This window comes from Scyliorhinus canicula, chromosome 21, assembly GCF_902713615.1.
Source record: "Scyliorhinus canicula chromosome 21, sScyCan1.1, whole genome shotgun sequence".
NCBI lineage: Eukaryota > Metazoa > Chordata > Chondrichthyes > Carcharhiniformes > Scyliorhinidae > Scyliorhinus > Scyliorhinus canicula.
The window spans coordinates 400,440-416,976 of NC_052166.1; the positions used below are offsets into that span (position 1 = coordinate 400,440).

Sequence of the window (16,537 nt, forward strand, 5' to 3'; positions counted from 1 at the left end):
GATGACACTGACCAGCGGAGAGAGTGATAACACTGACCAGCGGACAGAGTGATAGCACTGACCAGCGGAGAGAGTGATAACACTGACCAGCGGAGAGAGTGATAACACTGACCAGCGGAGAGAGTGATAACACTGACCAGCGGAGAGAGTGATAACACTGACCAGCGGAGAGAGTGATAACACTGACCAGCGGACAGAGTGATGACACTGACCAGCGGACAGAGTGATAGCACTGACCAGCGGAGAGAGTGATGACACTGACCAGCGGACAGAGTGATAACACTGACCAGCGGACAGAGTGATAACACTGACCAGCGGAGAGAGTGATAGCACTGACCAGCGGAGAGAGTGATAGCACTGACCAGCGGAGAGAGTGATGACACTGACCAGCGGAGAGAGTGATAACACTGACCAGCGGAGAGAGTGATAGCACTGACCAGCGGAGAGAGTGATAGCACTGACCAGCGGACAGAGTGATGACACTGACCAGCGGACAGAGTGATAACACTGACCAGCGGACAGAGTGATGACACTGACCAGCGGACAGAGTGATAACACTGACCAGCGGAGAGAGTGATAACACTGACCAGCGGACAGAGTGATGACACTGACCAGCGGACAGAGTGATGACACTGACCAGCGAAGAGAGTGATAACACTGACCAGCGGAGAGAGTGATGACACTGACCAGCGGACAGAGTGATAACACTGACCAGCGGAGAGAGTGATAACACTGACCAGCGGACAGGGTGATAACACTGACCAGCGGACAGAGTGATAACACTGACCAGCGGACAGAGTGATAACACTGACCAGCGGACAGGGTGATGACACTGACCAGCGGACAGGGTGATGACACTGACCAGCGGACAGAGTGATAGCACTGACCAGCGGAGAGAGTGATAGCACTGACCAGCGGACAGAGTGATAGCACTGACCAGCGGACAGGGTGATGACACTGACCAGCGGACAGAGTGATAGCACTGACCAGCGGACAGAGTGATAACACTGACCAGCGGAGAGAGTGATAACACTGACCAGCGGGCAGAGTGATGACACTGACCAGCGGGGAGAGTGATGACACTGACCAGCGGAGAGAGTGATAACACTGACCAGCGGAGAGAGTGATGACACTGACCAGCGGACAGAGTGATAACACTGACCAGCGGACAGAGTGATAACACTGACCAGCGGACAGAGTGATAACACTGACCAGCGGACAGAGTGATAGCACTGACCAGCGGACAGGGTGATAACACTGACCAGCGGACAGAGTGATAACACTGACCAGCGGACAGGGTGATAACACTGACCAGCGGACAGGGTGATAACACTGACCAGCGGAGAGAGTGATGACACTGACCAGCGGAGAGAGTGATGACACTGACCAGCGGAGAGAGTGATGACACTGACCAGCGGGGAGAGTGATGACACTGACCAGCGGACAGGGTGATAACACTGACCAGCGGACAGAGTGATAACACTGACCAGCGGAGAGAGTGATGACACTGACCAGCGGACAGAGTGATAACACTGACCAGCGGACAGAGTGATAACACTGACCAGCGGACAGGGTGATAACACTGACCAGCGGACAGGGTGATAACACTGACCAGCGGACAGAGTGATGACACTGACCAGCGGACAGAGTGATAACACTGACCAGCGGACAGGGTGATAACACTGACCAGCGGAGAGTGATAACACTGACCAGCGGACAGAGTGATGACACTGACCAGCGGACAGGGTGATAACACTGACCAGCGGACAGAGTGATAACACTGACCAGCTGTTACTGGTGCCTCACAGCGCTGCGGTCCAAGGTTCGATACCGACTCTGGGTCTCTGTCTGTGAGGACTTTGCACATTCTTCCTGTGTTTACATGAGCTTCGCCCCCAAAACCCACGGAGATTGGTTGAAGTGTGTATACTTCAACGCAAGAAGCATCAGGAATAAGGTGGGTGAACTTAAGGCATGGATGGTTGTTGGAGGTTCCTGGTTATAGATGTTTCAATAAGATTAGGGAGGGTGGTAAAAGAGGTGGGGGGGGGGGGGGGGGTTGCATTGTTAATTAGAGACAGTATAACAGCTACAGAAAGGCAGTTCGAAAAGGATCTGCCTACTGAGGTAGTATGGGTTGAAGTCAGAAATGGGAAAGGAGCAGTCACCTTGTTGGAAGTTTTCTATAGGCCCTTGTTGGAAGTTTTCTATAGGGGTAAGTCTTGCCTCACAAGTCTTATTGAATTATTTGAGGAGGTGACCAAGCACGTGGATGAAGGTAAAGCAGTGGATGTGGTGTACATGGATTTTAGTAAGGCATTTGATAAGGTTCCCCGTGGTAGGCTTATGCAGAAAGTAAGGAGGCATGGGATAGTGGGAAATTTGGCCAGTTGGATAACGAACTGCCTAACCGATAGAAGACAGAGAGTGGTGGTGGATGGCAAATATCCAGCCTGGAGCCCAGTTACCAGTGGCGTACGGCAGGGATCAGTTCTGGGTCCTCTGCTGTTTGTGATTTTCATTAATGACTTGGATGAGGGAGTTGAAGGGTGGGTCAGTAAATTTGCATGTGATACGAAAATTGGTGGAGTTGTGGATAGTGAGGAGGGCTGTTGTCGGCTGCAAAGAGACATAGATAGGATGCAAAGCTGGGCTGAGAAGTGGCAGATGGAGTTTAACCCTGAAAAGTGTGAGGTTGTCCATTTTGGAAGGACAAATATTAATGCGGAATACAGGGTTAACGGTAGGGTTCTTGGCAATGTGGAGGAGCGGAGAGATCTTGGGGTCTATGTTCATAGATCTTTGAAAGTTGCCACTCAAGTGGATAGAGCTGTGAAGAAGGCCTATGGTGTGCTGGCGTTCATTAGCAGAGGGATTGAATTTAAGAGCCATGCTGTGATGATGCAGCTGTACAAAACCTTGGTCAGGCCACATTTGGAGTACTGTGTGCAGTTCTGGTCTCCTAATTTTAGGAAGGATGTGGAAGCTTTCGAAAAAGTGCAAAGGAGATTTACCAGGATGTTGCCTGGAATGGAGAGTAGATCTTACGAGGAAAGGTTGAGGGTGCTAGGCCTTTTCTCATATGAACGGAGAAGGATGAGGGGCGACTTGATAGAGGTTTATAAGATGATCAGGAGAGAGAGTAGACAGAGACTTTTTCCCCGGATGGAACAAACCATTACAAGGGGACATAAATTTAAGGTGAATGGTGGAAGATATAGGGTGGATGTCAGAGATAGGTTCTTTACCCAGAGAGTGGTGGGGGCATGGAATGCACTGCCTGTGGAAGTAGTTGAGTTGGAAACATTAGGGATCTTCAAGCGGCTATTGGATAGGTACACGGATTAGGGTAGAATGATGGGATGTAGATTAATTTGTTCTTAATCTCGGACAAAAGTTTGGCAGAACATCGTCGGCCGAAGGGCCTGTTCTGTGCTGTATTTTTCTATGTTCTATGTGCAGGGTAGGTGGATTGGCCATGCTAAATTGCCCCTTAATTGGAAAAATGAATTGGGTGCTCTAAATTTATTTTTAAAAACAGAATTAAAGACAATGGCAACAAAGGAAGAGATTACATTTAACAGTTACAACACTTGTTTTCTTTTTTTTTTTATAAATTTAGATTACCCAATTATTTTTTCCAATTAAGGGGCAATTTAGCGTGGCCAATCCACCTACTCTGCACATTTTTGGGTTGTGGGGGCGAAACCCACGCAGACACGGGGAGAATGTGCAAACTCCACACGGACAGTGACCCAGAACCGGGATCGAACCTGGGACCTCAGCGCCGTGAGGCGGTTATGCTAACCACTTGGCCACCGTGCTGCCCCCAACACTTGTTTTCTGATCTTTTCCCGATATAGATATATATTCCAATTAAGCAGACCCCACATATTGAAATGCGACTTGTGAATAATGTTAACAACCATGTTTTAATTGCTTATCTTGAGCATGTCTTTGGGGGCGAGAAATTTCTTTAGACCCATACTGAACGTTGCCTTTCCAGCTTGTTGCTCCAAAGGGCAGCACGGTGGCACAGTGGTTAGCATTGCTGCCAACGGCGCTGAGGACCCAGGTTCGCAACCCGGCCCTGGGTCACTGTCTGTGTGGAGTTTGCACATTCTCCCATGTCTGCATGGGTTTCACCCCTACAACCCAAAAGATGTGCAGGCTAGTTGGATTGGCCATGCTAAATTGCCCCTTAATTGGAAAAAAAATAATTGGGTACTCTAAATTTTTTTTTTTTTTTTAAATGCTTGGTGCTCCAGAAGCAATTGACAAACCTGGCCCCTCGCAGTAACTATGCCCCCGATAATCCAAAAGCCCACCGTCTCCTGTGTCCCAAAAGGTTGCATTGCGCCTCCAAAAATCAATGATTCTCTCCCTTTGTACAGCAAAAATAATAAAAAACTTCCAAATATAAACATTTCTCACATTCATCACATCTTCCCCCTTATTACAAAATGAACCAGCAATGTGGAAACTTATTGCTCAATCTTTCCCGGTCCAAACGTTTCAAACATCAGCATCGATCAGTTGCTGCATTTTCAGCTTCCCTCAAGAAATTTTGCTTCCAGTGCCTTTGTCATCATCTCTAACACTTATCCATTCGAGCCAGTGTGTGCGCACTGCAGAATGTGCTAACATTGACTGGCGGGTGAAAGCAGAACTGGGGGCCAGATGGCCTACTCCTGCACCTAGTTCTTATGTTCTTACGTTCACAGCTTTGCTTTTCATAAAATTGGAGACAGAGGTAATGATTTCTCTCAAAAAGATCTTCTCCAAAGGTAATAGGTCATATCTCAGCCTGTTTCTTTCAAGAACAAAAAGTCAATTTCTTCAGACTTTCTTCTAGATTGGGCCTCCAACATGATAAACTCAATCTCTTCCCCTGTCAAAGGGAATGCTGTACTTCTTCATTATTGAAGGTGATGGGAGTCATTCTGTTCCCAGGCAATGCATCATATCCTTGAGAAGTGCCTGGAAAGAAGCCCTTTCTTTATAGATTAGGACAGTGTTCGTCAAAGTCGGGGGCGCGACCCGCGGGTGGGTCGCGGGCGGGTGTCGGGAGGGTCGATGCGCCGTTGTCCGCGGCGCTCCTCAACGAGCAAATCCCCGCGCAGCAGCCGGCTTTTCATAACACCAGCTGCAAGCGGCCGCGAACATGTTAACAAAAATTCGGCCGCATTGTGCATCGGGCACGCTTGCGCAGTGCGGCCACTATTATTTTTAAAAAGGTTGCAGCTTTAATTTTTACAAGTTCTGTAGTAGTTTTTATTCATTTATTCATTAATTTTATTCATTTAATTTGTTTTTTCATTTATTTTCTTCAGTTTATTTTTTTTACAAGTTCGGGGGCGGATTATTTGATAAAACTTTACAGGAAAATAAATTCAGAACTTTGGACAGATGGAGACGCCATACTTTCCGAAACCAGAAGGCTTCACCTTCATTCAACAGGTTCCATTGGAGGAGCGTGTACGAGGGCCAAAGGGACTCAAAACCATTTCCTCCATTTTTGTCAGCAGCAAACAAGGTAAGAGAAAATGGTGGGTCGCGAAGGTCGGCAGGTGTGGGTCGCGAAGGTCGGCCGGCGTGGGTCGCGAAGGTCGGCCGGCGTGGGTCGCAAAGGTCGGCCGGCGTGGGTCGCAAAGGTCGGCCGGCGTGGGTCGCAAAGGTCGGCCGGCGTGGGTCGCAAAGGTCGGCCGGCGTGGATCGCAAAGGTCGGCCGGCGTGGTTCGCAAAGGTCGGCCGGCGTGGGTCGCGAAGGTCGGCCGGCGTGGGTCGCGAAGGTTGGCCGGCGTGGGTCGCAAAGGTCGGTCGGCTTGGGTCGCAAAGGTCGGTCGGCTTGGGTCGCGAAGGTCGGCCAGCGTGGGTTGCGAAGGTCGGTCGGCTTGGGTCGCGAAGGTCGGCCAGCGTGGGTTGCGAAGGTCGGTCGGCTTGGGTCGCGAAGGTCGGCCAGCGTGGGTTGCGAAGGTCGGTCGGCTTGGGTCGCGAAGGTCGGCCAGCGTGGGTCACGAAGGTCGGCCGGCCTGGGTCGCGAAGGTCGGCTGGTTGGTAAAAATGGGTCCCCGGAAAAAAGGTTTGAAGAACACTGGGTTGGGATCTACCTTCAGTTCGAACTCTCAGGCTGTGAGGCTTCCACTGGAGCCGCCTTCATTCCACTGAGCGGCGTTTTCACACTGAGAAATCCCCTCAGGGGTGTGCAGTTCTAGCTTGTGACCACCAGATGGACTATAAGCCTCACTGAGCTAAAACTACAGTTCTCAACATGAGGGTTTAAATGGGTTTTCAAACACTCCCTCTCTTTATCCTGAACCCCAGAAACATCAAACAGGTGAGAGAGAATTCAGAGTTCTGGCTTCACAGCTGCCTGCTCAGAAGAGAAATGACTACTTGCCAACATAGAAAACAGAAGCAGGAGGAGGCCATTCGGCCCCTTGAGCCTGCTCCACCATTCATTATGATCGAAGCTGATCAAGTTCAATACCCTGATCCCGACTCCCCCCCCCCATATCCCTCGATCCCTTTAGCTCCAAGAGCTGTATCTAATTCCTTCTTGAAATTAAACAACGTTTTGGCCTCAACTACTTTCTGTGGGAATGAATTCCACAGATTCCCCGCTCTCTGGATGAAGAAATTTCTCCTTACCTCAGTCCTAAAAGGTTTACCCCTTATCCTCAAACTAAGGCCCCCAGTTCTGACCTCCCCCACCATCAGGAACATTCTTTCTGAATCTACCCTGTTTAATCCTGTTAGAAATTTATACATTTCTTCGAGATCCCTTCTCACTCTTCTAAACTCCAATAAATATAATCCTAACCGACTTAGTCTCTCCTCATATGACAGTCCTGCCATCCCAGGAATCAGCCTGGTAAACCTTTGCTGCTCTCCCTTCATCGCAAGAACATCCTTCCTCAGGTAAAGACTCCAAATCTTCACACAATACTCCAGGTGTGGGCTCATTAATGCCCTATGCAATTGCAGTAAACATCTCTATTCCTATGCTCAAAACCTCACTATTTTTGCTACTGAAATGGATAACTTCACATTTATCGACATTATACTGCATCTGCCATGCATGTGCCCACTCACTCAGCCTGTCCAAATCCCACTGCTGCATCTCTGCATCCTCCTCACAGCTAGAGTCACTTGGGAGGATTTCAACTAGTTTGGCAGGGGGGTGGTAACCAGAGCTTTAGCTTAGAAAGTTTTTAATAATTGAAGGGGAAAAAAGAGAACAACATCACCCTGTCTGCTCAAATGCAGTGGTCTGAAGTGTATTTGTTTCAATGCCAGAAGTATAGCGGGTCAGGCAGATGAACTTAGAGCACTGATTAGTACTTGGAATTACGATGTTGTAGCTATCACAGAAACCTGGTTAAAGGGCAGGATTGGCAGCTGAGCGTTGGAGGATAGAGATACTTCAGGAGAGATAGCGGGGGATGTAAAAGGGGTGGGAGAGTAGCATTACTGGTTAAGTAAAATATTATAGCCATACTGCAGGAGTACACCTCGGTGGGCTCATACAATGAAGCAATCTGGGTAGAGCTCAGGAACAGGAAGGGAGCAAATACAATGTTGGGGGTTTATTACAGGCTCCTCAACTGCCAGCGAGAGATAGAGGAGCAGATAGGTAGAGAGATTTTGGATAGGTGCAAAATTAACAGGGTTGTTGTGGTCGGGGATTTTAACTTCCCCTATATTGACTGGGACTCATTTAGTGCCAGGAGCTTGGATGGGGCAGAGTTTAAAGTGTATCCAGGGAGTCTTCTTGATGCAATATGTAGATAGTCCGACTAGGAAAGGGGTTATACTGGCTCCTTCACGTGCAAGAAGTGTGTCCAGTTGCAGCTCCTGTTAGACCACTTGACGGCTCTGGAGCTGCGGATGGACTCACTTTGGAGCATCCGCGATGCTGAGGATGTCGTGGATAGCACGTTTAACGAGTTCGTCACACCGCAGGTGAAAGCTACTGAGGGAGATAGAAAATGGGTGACCAAAAGACAGAGCAAGAGTATGAAGGCAGTGCAGGTGTCCCCTGCGGTCATCTCCCTGCAAAACAGATATACCGCTTTGGATACTGTTGTGGGAGATGGCTCACCAGGGGAAAGCAGCAGCCAGGTTCATGGCACCGTGGCTGGCTCTGCTGAGCAGGAAGAAGGATGGCAGGGCTATAGTGATAGGGGACTCGATCGTAAGGGGAATAGACATGCAGTTCTGCAGACGCAATCAAGACTCCAGGATGTATGTTATCTCCCTGGTGCAAGGGTCAAGGATGTCTCAGAGCAGCTGCAGGACATTCTTGGGGGGGGGGGGGGGGGGGGGGGGGGGGCAGGGGAGGGTGAACAGCCAGCTGTCGTGGTGCACATAGGCACCAACTATATAAAAACGGGATGAGGTCCTACAAGCTGAATTCAGGGAGTTAGGAGTTAAACTAAAAAGGAGGACCTCAAAGGTAGTAATCTCAGGATTGCTACCAGTGCCACGAGCTAGTCAGAGTAGGAATGTCAGGATAGGATGAATGCGTGGCTCGAGAGATGGTGCGTGGCTCGGGAGATGGTGCAAGAGGGAGGGTTTCAAATTCCTGGGGCACTGGAACCGGTTCTGGGGGAGGTGGGACCAGTACAAACCAGACAGTCTGCACCTGGGCAGGACTGGAACCAATGTCCTAGAGGGAGTATTTGCTAGTGCTGTTGGGGAGGGTTTAAACTAATGTGGCAGGGGGATGGGATCCAATGTAGGAAGTCGGAGCGAAGTAAAACGGGGCCAGAAACAAAAAGCAGTAAGGGGGAAAGTGTAAGGCAGAGAAGCCATAGTCAAAAATCAAAAAGGGCCACAGTATCGGGTACAATGACGTAGGAGAGTGTGAAAAGGGAGGTGGTCAATGCAGGATTGAGGGTGTTGTACCTAAATGTGCGCAGTATACGGAACAAGGTAAATGAGCTTGTTGCGCACACTGAAATTGGCCGGTACGATGTTGTGGACACCAGAGAGACGTGGCTGCAAGGGGATCAGGGCTGGGATCTAAATACCCAAGGATATATGTCCCATCGAAAGGACAGGCAGATGGGCAAAGGGGGCGGGGTTGCATTGTTAGTAAAGAATGAGGTTAAATCGATAGCAATGAGTGATATAGGATCAGAAGGCATAGAATATCTGTGGGTAGAGTTGAGGAATCGCAAAGTAAAAAGACCCTGATGGGAGTTATGTACATGACCCCTAGCAGTAGTCAGGGTGTGAGGCAGAAAATAAATCAGGAGACAGAAAAGGCATGTAAAAAATGCAATATTACAATAATCATGGGGGACTTCAATATGCAAGTTGACTGGGAAAATCAGGTTGGTAGTGAATCCCAAGAAAAGGAATTTGTGGAGTGTCTAAGATGTTTATTTGGAGCGGTTTGTGACAGAGCCTACTAGGGAACAGGAAAATCTGGATTTGGTGATGTGCAATGAGGCAGACTTGATTAGGGAACTTAAGGTGAAGGAACCCTTAGGGAGCAGTGACCACAATATGATAGAATTTACCCAGCAGTTTGAGGGGGAGAAGCTGCAATCAGATGTAACGGTATGACAATTAAATAAGGGTAACTGCAAAGACATGAGGGAGGAGCTGGCCAGAGTTGATTGGAGAAGGAGCCGAGCAGGGAAGACAGTGGAACAGCAATGGCAGGAGTTTTGGGGGTTATTAGGGAGGCACAACAGAAATTCATCCCAAGGAGGAGGAAACATGCGAAGGGGAGGACAAGGCATCCATGGCTGACGAGGGATGTCAAGGACAGCATAAAGGCTAAAGAAAAAGCATAGAAAGTGGCGAGGATTAGTGGGAAACCAGAGGATTGGGAAGCCTTTAAAAGCGAGCAGAGGAGAACTAAAAAAGAAATAAGGGGGGAGAAGATGCAGTACGTGTGCAAGCTAGCTGGTAATATAAAGGAAGATAGGAAGAGATTTTTTCAATATATAAAAAGTAAGAGAGAGGCAGAAATAGACATTGGACCACTAGAAAATGTGGCTGGAGAAGTAATAATAGGAAACAAAGAAATGGCAAATGAACTGAATAGTTACTTTGCATCAGTCTTCATGGTGGAAGACACGAGTGGGATGCCAGGAGAACTAGGAGGCAGAGGTGAGTGCAGTGAACATTACTAAGGAGAAGGTTCTTGGGAAACTGAAAGGTCTAAAGGTGGACAAGTCACCTGGACCGGATGGACTACAACTCAGGGTTCTAAAAGAGATAGCTGAAGAAATTGTGGAAGCATTAGTGATTGATCTTTCAGGAATCACTGGAGCCAAGAAGGGTCCCAGAGGACTGGAAGGTGGCTAATGTAACACCACTGTTTAAGGGAGGGAGACTGAAGATGGGAAATTATAGGCCGGTTAGCTTGCCTTCGGTCATTGGTAAGATTTTAGAGTCTGTTATTAAAGATGAGATCGCGAAGCACTTGGAAATGCATGATAAAATAGGACTGAGTCAGCACGGCTTTGTCAAAGGAGAAATCTAGGCATAGACTATTTTTAAAATGGGGAAATGCTTCGGAAAGCAGAAGCACAAAGGGACTTGGGAGTCCTTCTTCACGATTCACTTAAGGTTAATCTGCAGGTTCAGTCGGCAGTTAAGAAGGCAAATGCAATGTTAGCAGGGATAATCCTGGAAACTATAGACCGGTGAGGTAAATTATTGGAGAGAATTCTCAAGGACAGGATTTATACCCATTTGGAAACAAATGGACTCATTAGCGATCGACAGCATGGTTTTGTGAAGGGGAGGTCGTGCCTCACTAACTTGACTGAGTTTTTGAGGAGGTGACAAAGATGATTGATGAGGGGAGGTCGCTGGATATTGTTTACATGGACTTCAGTAAAGGTGCCTCATGGCAGACTGAAGTCACACGGGATCAGAGGTGAGGTGGCAAGATGGATACAGAACTGGCTCAGTCACAGAAGGCAAAGGGTTGCAGTAGACGGGTGTTTTTCTGAATGGAAGGTTATGACTAGTGGTGTTCCACAGGGATCGGTGCTGGGGCCTCTGTTGTTTGTAGTATACATAAACGATTTGGAGAGAAATGTAGCTGGTCTGATTAGTAAGTTTGCGGATAACTCCAAGATTAGTGGAGTGGCAGATAGCGTTGAGGATTGTCAGAGAATACATCAGCATAAAGATAGATTGGAGACTTGTGCAGAGAAATGGGAAATGGAGTTTAATCCAGACAAATGTGAGGTAAAGCATTTAGGTATGTCGAACATAGAGGGGAAATATACCGTAAATGGCAAAACTCTGAGGAATATAGAAAGTAAGAGAGATCTGGGCATGCAGGTCCAGAGATCTTGGAAAGTTTCAATACAAGTGGACAAGGTAGTCAAGAAAGCATACGGAATGCTTCTCTTCATTAGATGGGGCATCTAGTATAAAAACAGGCAAGCCATGCCACAGTTTATAGAACCTTGGTAAGGGCTAGACTTGGAATATTGCGCACAATTCTGGTCGCCACACTACCAGAAGGCTGTGAAGGCTTTTGTGCAGCTATGCGGAGAGGCTGAATAGACTTGGACTGTCTTCATCAGAACGACGGAGGATGAGGGATGACCTGATAGAGCTCTATAAGATTGTGAGAGGATGGGCAAGCACTCATTCCCAGGGTTGAGGGATCAGTCACTATGGGGCATAGGTTTAAGGTCTATGGGGCAAAGTTTAGAGATGTGGGAGGCAGGATTTTTTACACATAGGGTGGGGAGTGCCTGGAACGAGCAGCCAGGGGAGGTAATGGAAGCAGATACATTAACTGCATTCAAAAGGCATCTCGACAAATACATGGATAGGAGTGGGAGAGTGGGATTCGGCACTAGGAAGGTAGGAAGTGCTGAGGGTTTTGGCCAAGGGTGGTATCATGACTGGTACAGGCTTGGAGGGCTGAAGGGCCTGCATTGTTCTTTGTTCTCACACTCCCACCCAACTTTGTATCATTATACAAATCATTATATATAATGTGAACAGCTGGGGTCTTAGCACAGATCCCTGTGGTACCGGACAAGACGCTGCCTGCAATCAGAAAAAGACCCATTTATTCCAATGTTTTGCTTCCTGTCTGCTAACCAGCTTTCTATCCATCTCAAGACACTACCCTAATCCCATACTATTTAACTTTATATATTAACCTGCTTTGTGAGACCTTGTCAAAAGCATTCTGAAAGTCCAAATAAACCACATCCACTGGTTTAGCTCACTCAGCTAAATCGCTGGCTTTTAAAGCAGACCAAGCAGGCCAGCAGCACGGTTCGATTCCCGTACCAGCCTCCCCGGACAGGCGCCAGAATGTGGCGACTAGGGGCTTTTCACAGTAACTTCATTGAAGCATACTCGTGACAATAAGCGATTTTAATTTTTTTTTCATTTCTCCCTGGTCAACTCCCTGGTTACATAGAACAAAGAACATAGAAAATTACAGCACAGGAACAGGCCCTTCGGCCCTCCCAGCCTGCGCTGATCCAAATCCTTTATCTAAACCTGTCGCCTATTTTCCAAGGTCTACTTCCCTCTCTTCCCACCCATTCATATACTCGTCTAGATGCCTCTTAAATAATGCTATCGTGCCCGCCTCTACCACCTCCGCTGGTAAAGCGTTCCAGGCACCCACCACCCTCTGCGTAAAAAACTTTCCACGCACATCTCCCTTAAACTTTCCCCATCTCACTTTGAAATCGTGACCCCTTGGAAATTACACCCCCACTCTTGGAAAAAGCTTGTTGCTATCCACCCTGTCCATACCTCTCATAATTCTGTAGACCTCAATCAGGTCCCCCCTCAACTTCCGTCTTTCCAATGAAAACAATCCTAATCTACTCAACCTTTCTCCATAGCTAGCCCCCTCCATACCAGGCAACATCCTGGTGAACCTCCTCTGCACCCTCTCCAAAGCATCCACATCCTTCTGGTGATGTGGCGACCAGAACTGCATGCAGTATTCCAAATGTGGCCTAACCAAAGTCCTGTACAACTGTAACATGACCTGCCGACTCTTGTACTCAATACTCCGTCCAAAGGCAAGCATGCTGTATGCCTTCTTGACCACTCTATCAAACTGCGTTGCCACCTTCAGGGTACAATGGACCTGAACTCCCAGATCTCTCTGTAGATCAATTTTCCACAGGACCCTTCCATTGACCATACAGTCCGCTCTTGAATTTCATCTTCCGAAATACATCACCTCGCATTTGCCTGGATTGAACTTCATCTGCCATTTCTCTGCCCAACTCTCCAATCTATCTATATTTTGTTGTATTCTCTGACAGTCCTCCTCGCTATCTGCAACTCCACCAATCTTTGTATCATCTGCAAACTTGCTAATCAGACCACCTATACCTTCCTCCAGGTCATTTATGTAGATCACAACAGTGGTCCGAGCACGGATCCCTGTGGAACACCACTAGTCACCTTTCTCCATTTTAAGACACTCCCTTCCACCACTACTCCCTGTCTCCTGTTGCCCAGCCAGTACTTTATCCATCTAGCTAGTACACCCTGAACCCCATACGACTTCACTTTTTCCATCAACCTGCCATGGAAAACCTTATCAAACTCCTTACTAAAGTCCATGTATATGACATCTACAGCCCTTCCCTCATCAATTAACTTTGTCACTTCCTCAAAGAATTCTATTAGATTTGTAAGGCATGACCTTCCCTGCACAAAACCATGCTGCCTATCACTGATAAGTCTATTTTCTTCCAGATGTGAATAGATCCTATCCCTCAGTATCTTCTCCAACAGTTTGCCTACCACTGACGTCAAGCTCACAGGTCTATAATTCCCTGGATTTTCCCTGCTACTCTTCTTAAACAAAGGGACAGCATTAGCAATTCTCCAGTCCTCCGGGACCTCACCGATGGTCAAGGATGCTGCAAAGATATCTGTTAAGGCCCCAGCTATTTCGACCCTCGCTTCCCTCAGAAACCTGTGATAGATCCCATCCGGTCCTGGGGACTTGTCCCCCTTAATGTCTTTTAGAATATCAAAAATTTCCCCCTTCCGTATGACAACTTGACCTAGAGTATTTAAACATCCATCCCTAGCCTCAACATCCATCTTGTCCCTCTCCTTTGTGAATACTGATGCAAAGTACTCATTAAGAATCGCACCCATTTCCTCGGAGCCCACGCATAAATTCCCTCTTTTGTCTTTGAGTGGGACAATCCTTTCTCTAGTTACCCTCTTGCTCCTTACATACGAATAAAAGGCTTTGGGACTTTCCTTAACCCTGTTAGCCAAAGATATTTCATGACACCTTTAAGCCCTCTTTATTGCGCGTTTCAGATTCGTCCTACTTTCCCGATATTCCTCCAAAGCTTCATCAGTTTTGAGTTGCCTCGATCTTATGAATGCTTCCTTTTTCATCTTAGCTAGTCTCACAATTTCACCCGTCATCCATGGTTCCCTAATCTTGCCATTTCTATCTCTCATTTTCACAGGGACATGTCTGTCCTGCACTCTAATCAACCTTTCCTTAAAAGACTTCCACATTTCAAATGTGGATATACCCTTAAACAGCTGCTCCCAATCGACATTCCCGAGCTCCTGCGAATTTTGTTATACTCTGCCTTTCCACAATTTAGCAATCTTCCTTTCGGACCCCTCTTGTCCTTGTCCATGAGTATTCTAAAACTTACGGAATTATGATCGCTATTCCCAAAGTAATCACCGACTGAAACATCAACCACCTGGCCGGGATCATTCCCCAATACCAGGTCCAGTATGGCCCCTTCCCGAGTTGGACTGTTTACATACCGCTCTAAAAAACTCTCCTGGATGCTCCTTACAAACTCTGCTCCATCTACACCTCCAACACTACACGAATCCCATTCAATGTTGGGGAAGTTAAAATCTCCCATCACAACCACCCTATTGCTCCGACATTTTTCTATAATCTGTCTGCATATTTGTACCTCTACTTCATGCTCGCTTTTGGGAGGCCTGTAGTAAAGTCCCAACAATGTTACTGCACCCTTCCTATTTCTTAGCTCCACCCATATTGCCTCAGTGCTTGAATCCTCCATCGTGCCCTCCTTAATCACAGCTGTGATATCATCTCTGATGAGTAATGCAATTCCTCCCCCCCTTCTACCTCCCTCTCTATCCCTCCTGAAGCATCTATGCCCTGGGATATTCAGTTGCCAGTCCTGCCCTTCCCTCAACCAAGTCTCAGTAATACCAATAACATCATATTCCCAGGTAGTGATCCAAACCCTAAGTCCATCTGCCTTACCTGCTACACTTCTCGCATTAAAACAAATGCACCTCAGACCACCTGTCCCTTTGCGTTCATCAACTCTTCCCTGTCTACTCTTCCCCCTAGTCACATTGAGTTTATTATCTCGTACCTTACTGGCGTTAGTTGCTGCTTCTTTACTGACCTCTAACTTCCTAATCTGGTTCCCATCCCCCTGCCACATTAGTTTTAAACCTCCCCAACAGTGTTAGCAAAAGCACCCCCTGGGACATTGGTTCCAATCCTCCCCAGGTGTAGACCATCCGGTTTGTAATGGTCCCACCGCCCCCAGAACCGGTTCCAATGTCCCAAACATCTGAACCCCTCCCTCCTGCACCATCTCTCAAGCCACGTATTCATTCTGACTATTCTTGAGTTTCTACTCTGACTATCCCGTGGCACTGGTTGCAATCCTGAGATTACTACCTTTGAGGTCCTACTTTTTAAACTTATCTCCTAACTCCCTAAATTCTGATTGTAGGACCTCATCCCTTTTTTTTACCTATATCGTTGGTGCCTGTATGCACCACGACAACTGGCTGTTCACCCTCCCCCTTCAGTATATCCTGCAGCCGATCAGAGACATCCCTGACCCGAGCACCCGGGAGGCAACATACCATTCGGGAGGCTCGTTTTCGACCACAGAAACGCCTGTCTATTCCCCTTACAATTGAACCCCCTATGACTATAATCCCTGCCAGTCTTTTTCCCGCCCTTCTGTGCAGCAGATCCAGCCATGATGCCATGAGCCTGGATACTACTGCCTTCCTCGAATCAGTCATCTCCCCCAACAGTATCCAAAACGGTATACCTGGTTGGAGGGAGATGACCGCAGGGGACACCTGCACTGCCTTCCTGCTCTTTCTCTGCCTTTTGGTCACCCATTACCTATCTCCCTCAGCAATCCTAACCTGCGGTGTGACCAACTCACTGAACGTGCTATCCACGACCTCCTCAGCATCACGGATACTCCAAAGTGAGTCCACCCCCAGCTCCAGAGCCGCCATGCGGTCTAACAGGAGCTGCAGCTGGACACACTTCGCGCACATGAAGAAGTCAGGGGAATCGGCCGTGTCCCTGAACTCCCACATTGAGCACGAGGAGCATAACATGGGTCTGGGATGTCCTGCCATTTTTAGCCTTTACCTTAACTGATTACAAACTATACTATCAAATAATTAATAAGTGACAGAAAAAAAAGACTTTACTTACCAATCACAATACTCACCAACACAGGAAGAGTTAAATTTCTCCCAGCTGCTGCTAATTGGAGCA

At 47.7% G+C, this 16,537-nt stretch overlaps 1 protein-coding gene across 4 annotated transcripts in view; it reads right to left on the reverse strand.

Moving 5' to 3' along the window:
* tmem39b (transmembrane protein 39B) overlaps window positions 1-16,537 on the reverse strand; it is a 78,619-nt gene that overhangs the window by 44,675 nt on the left and 17,407 nt on the right. The window lies entirely within an intron of this gene.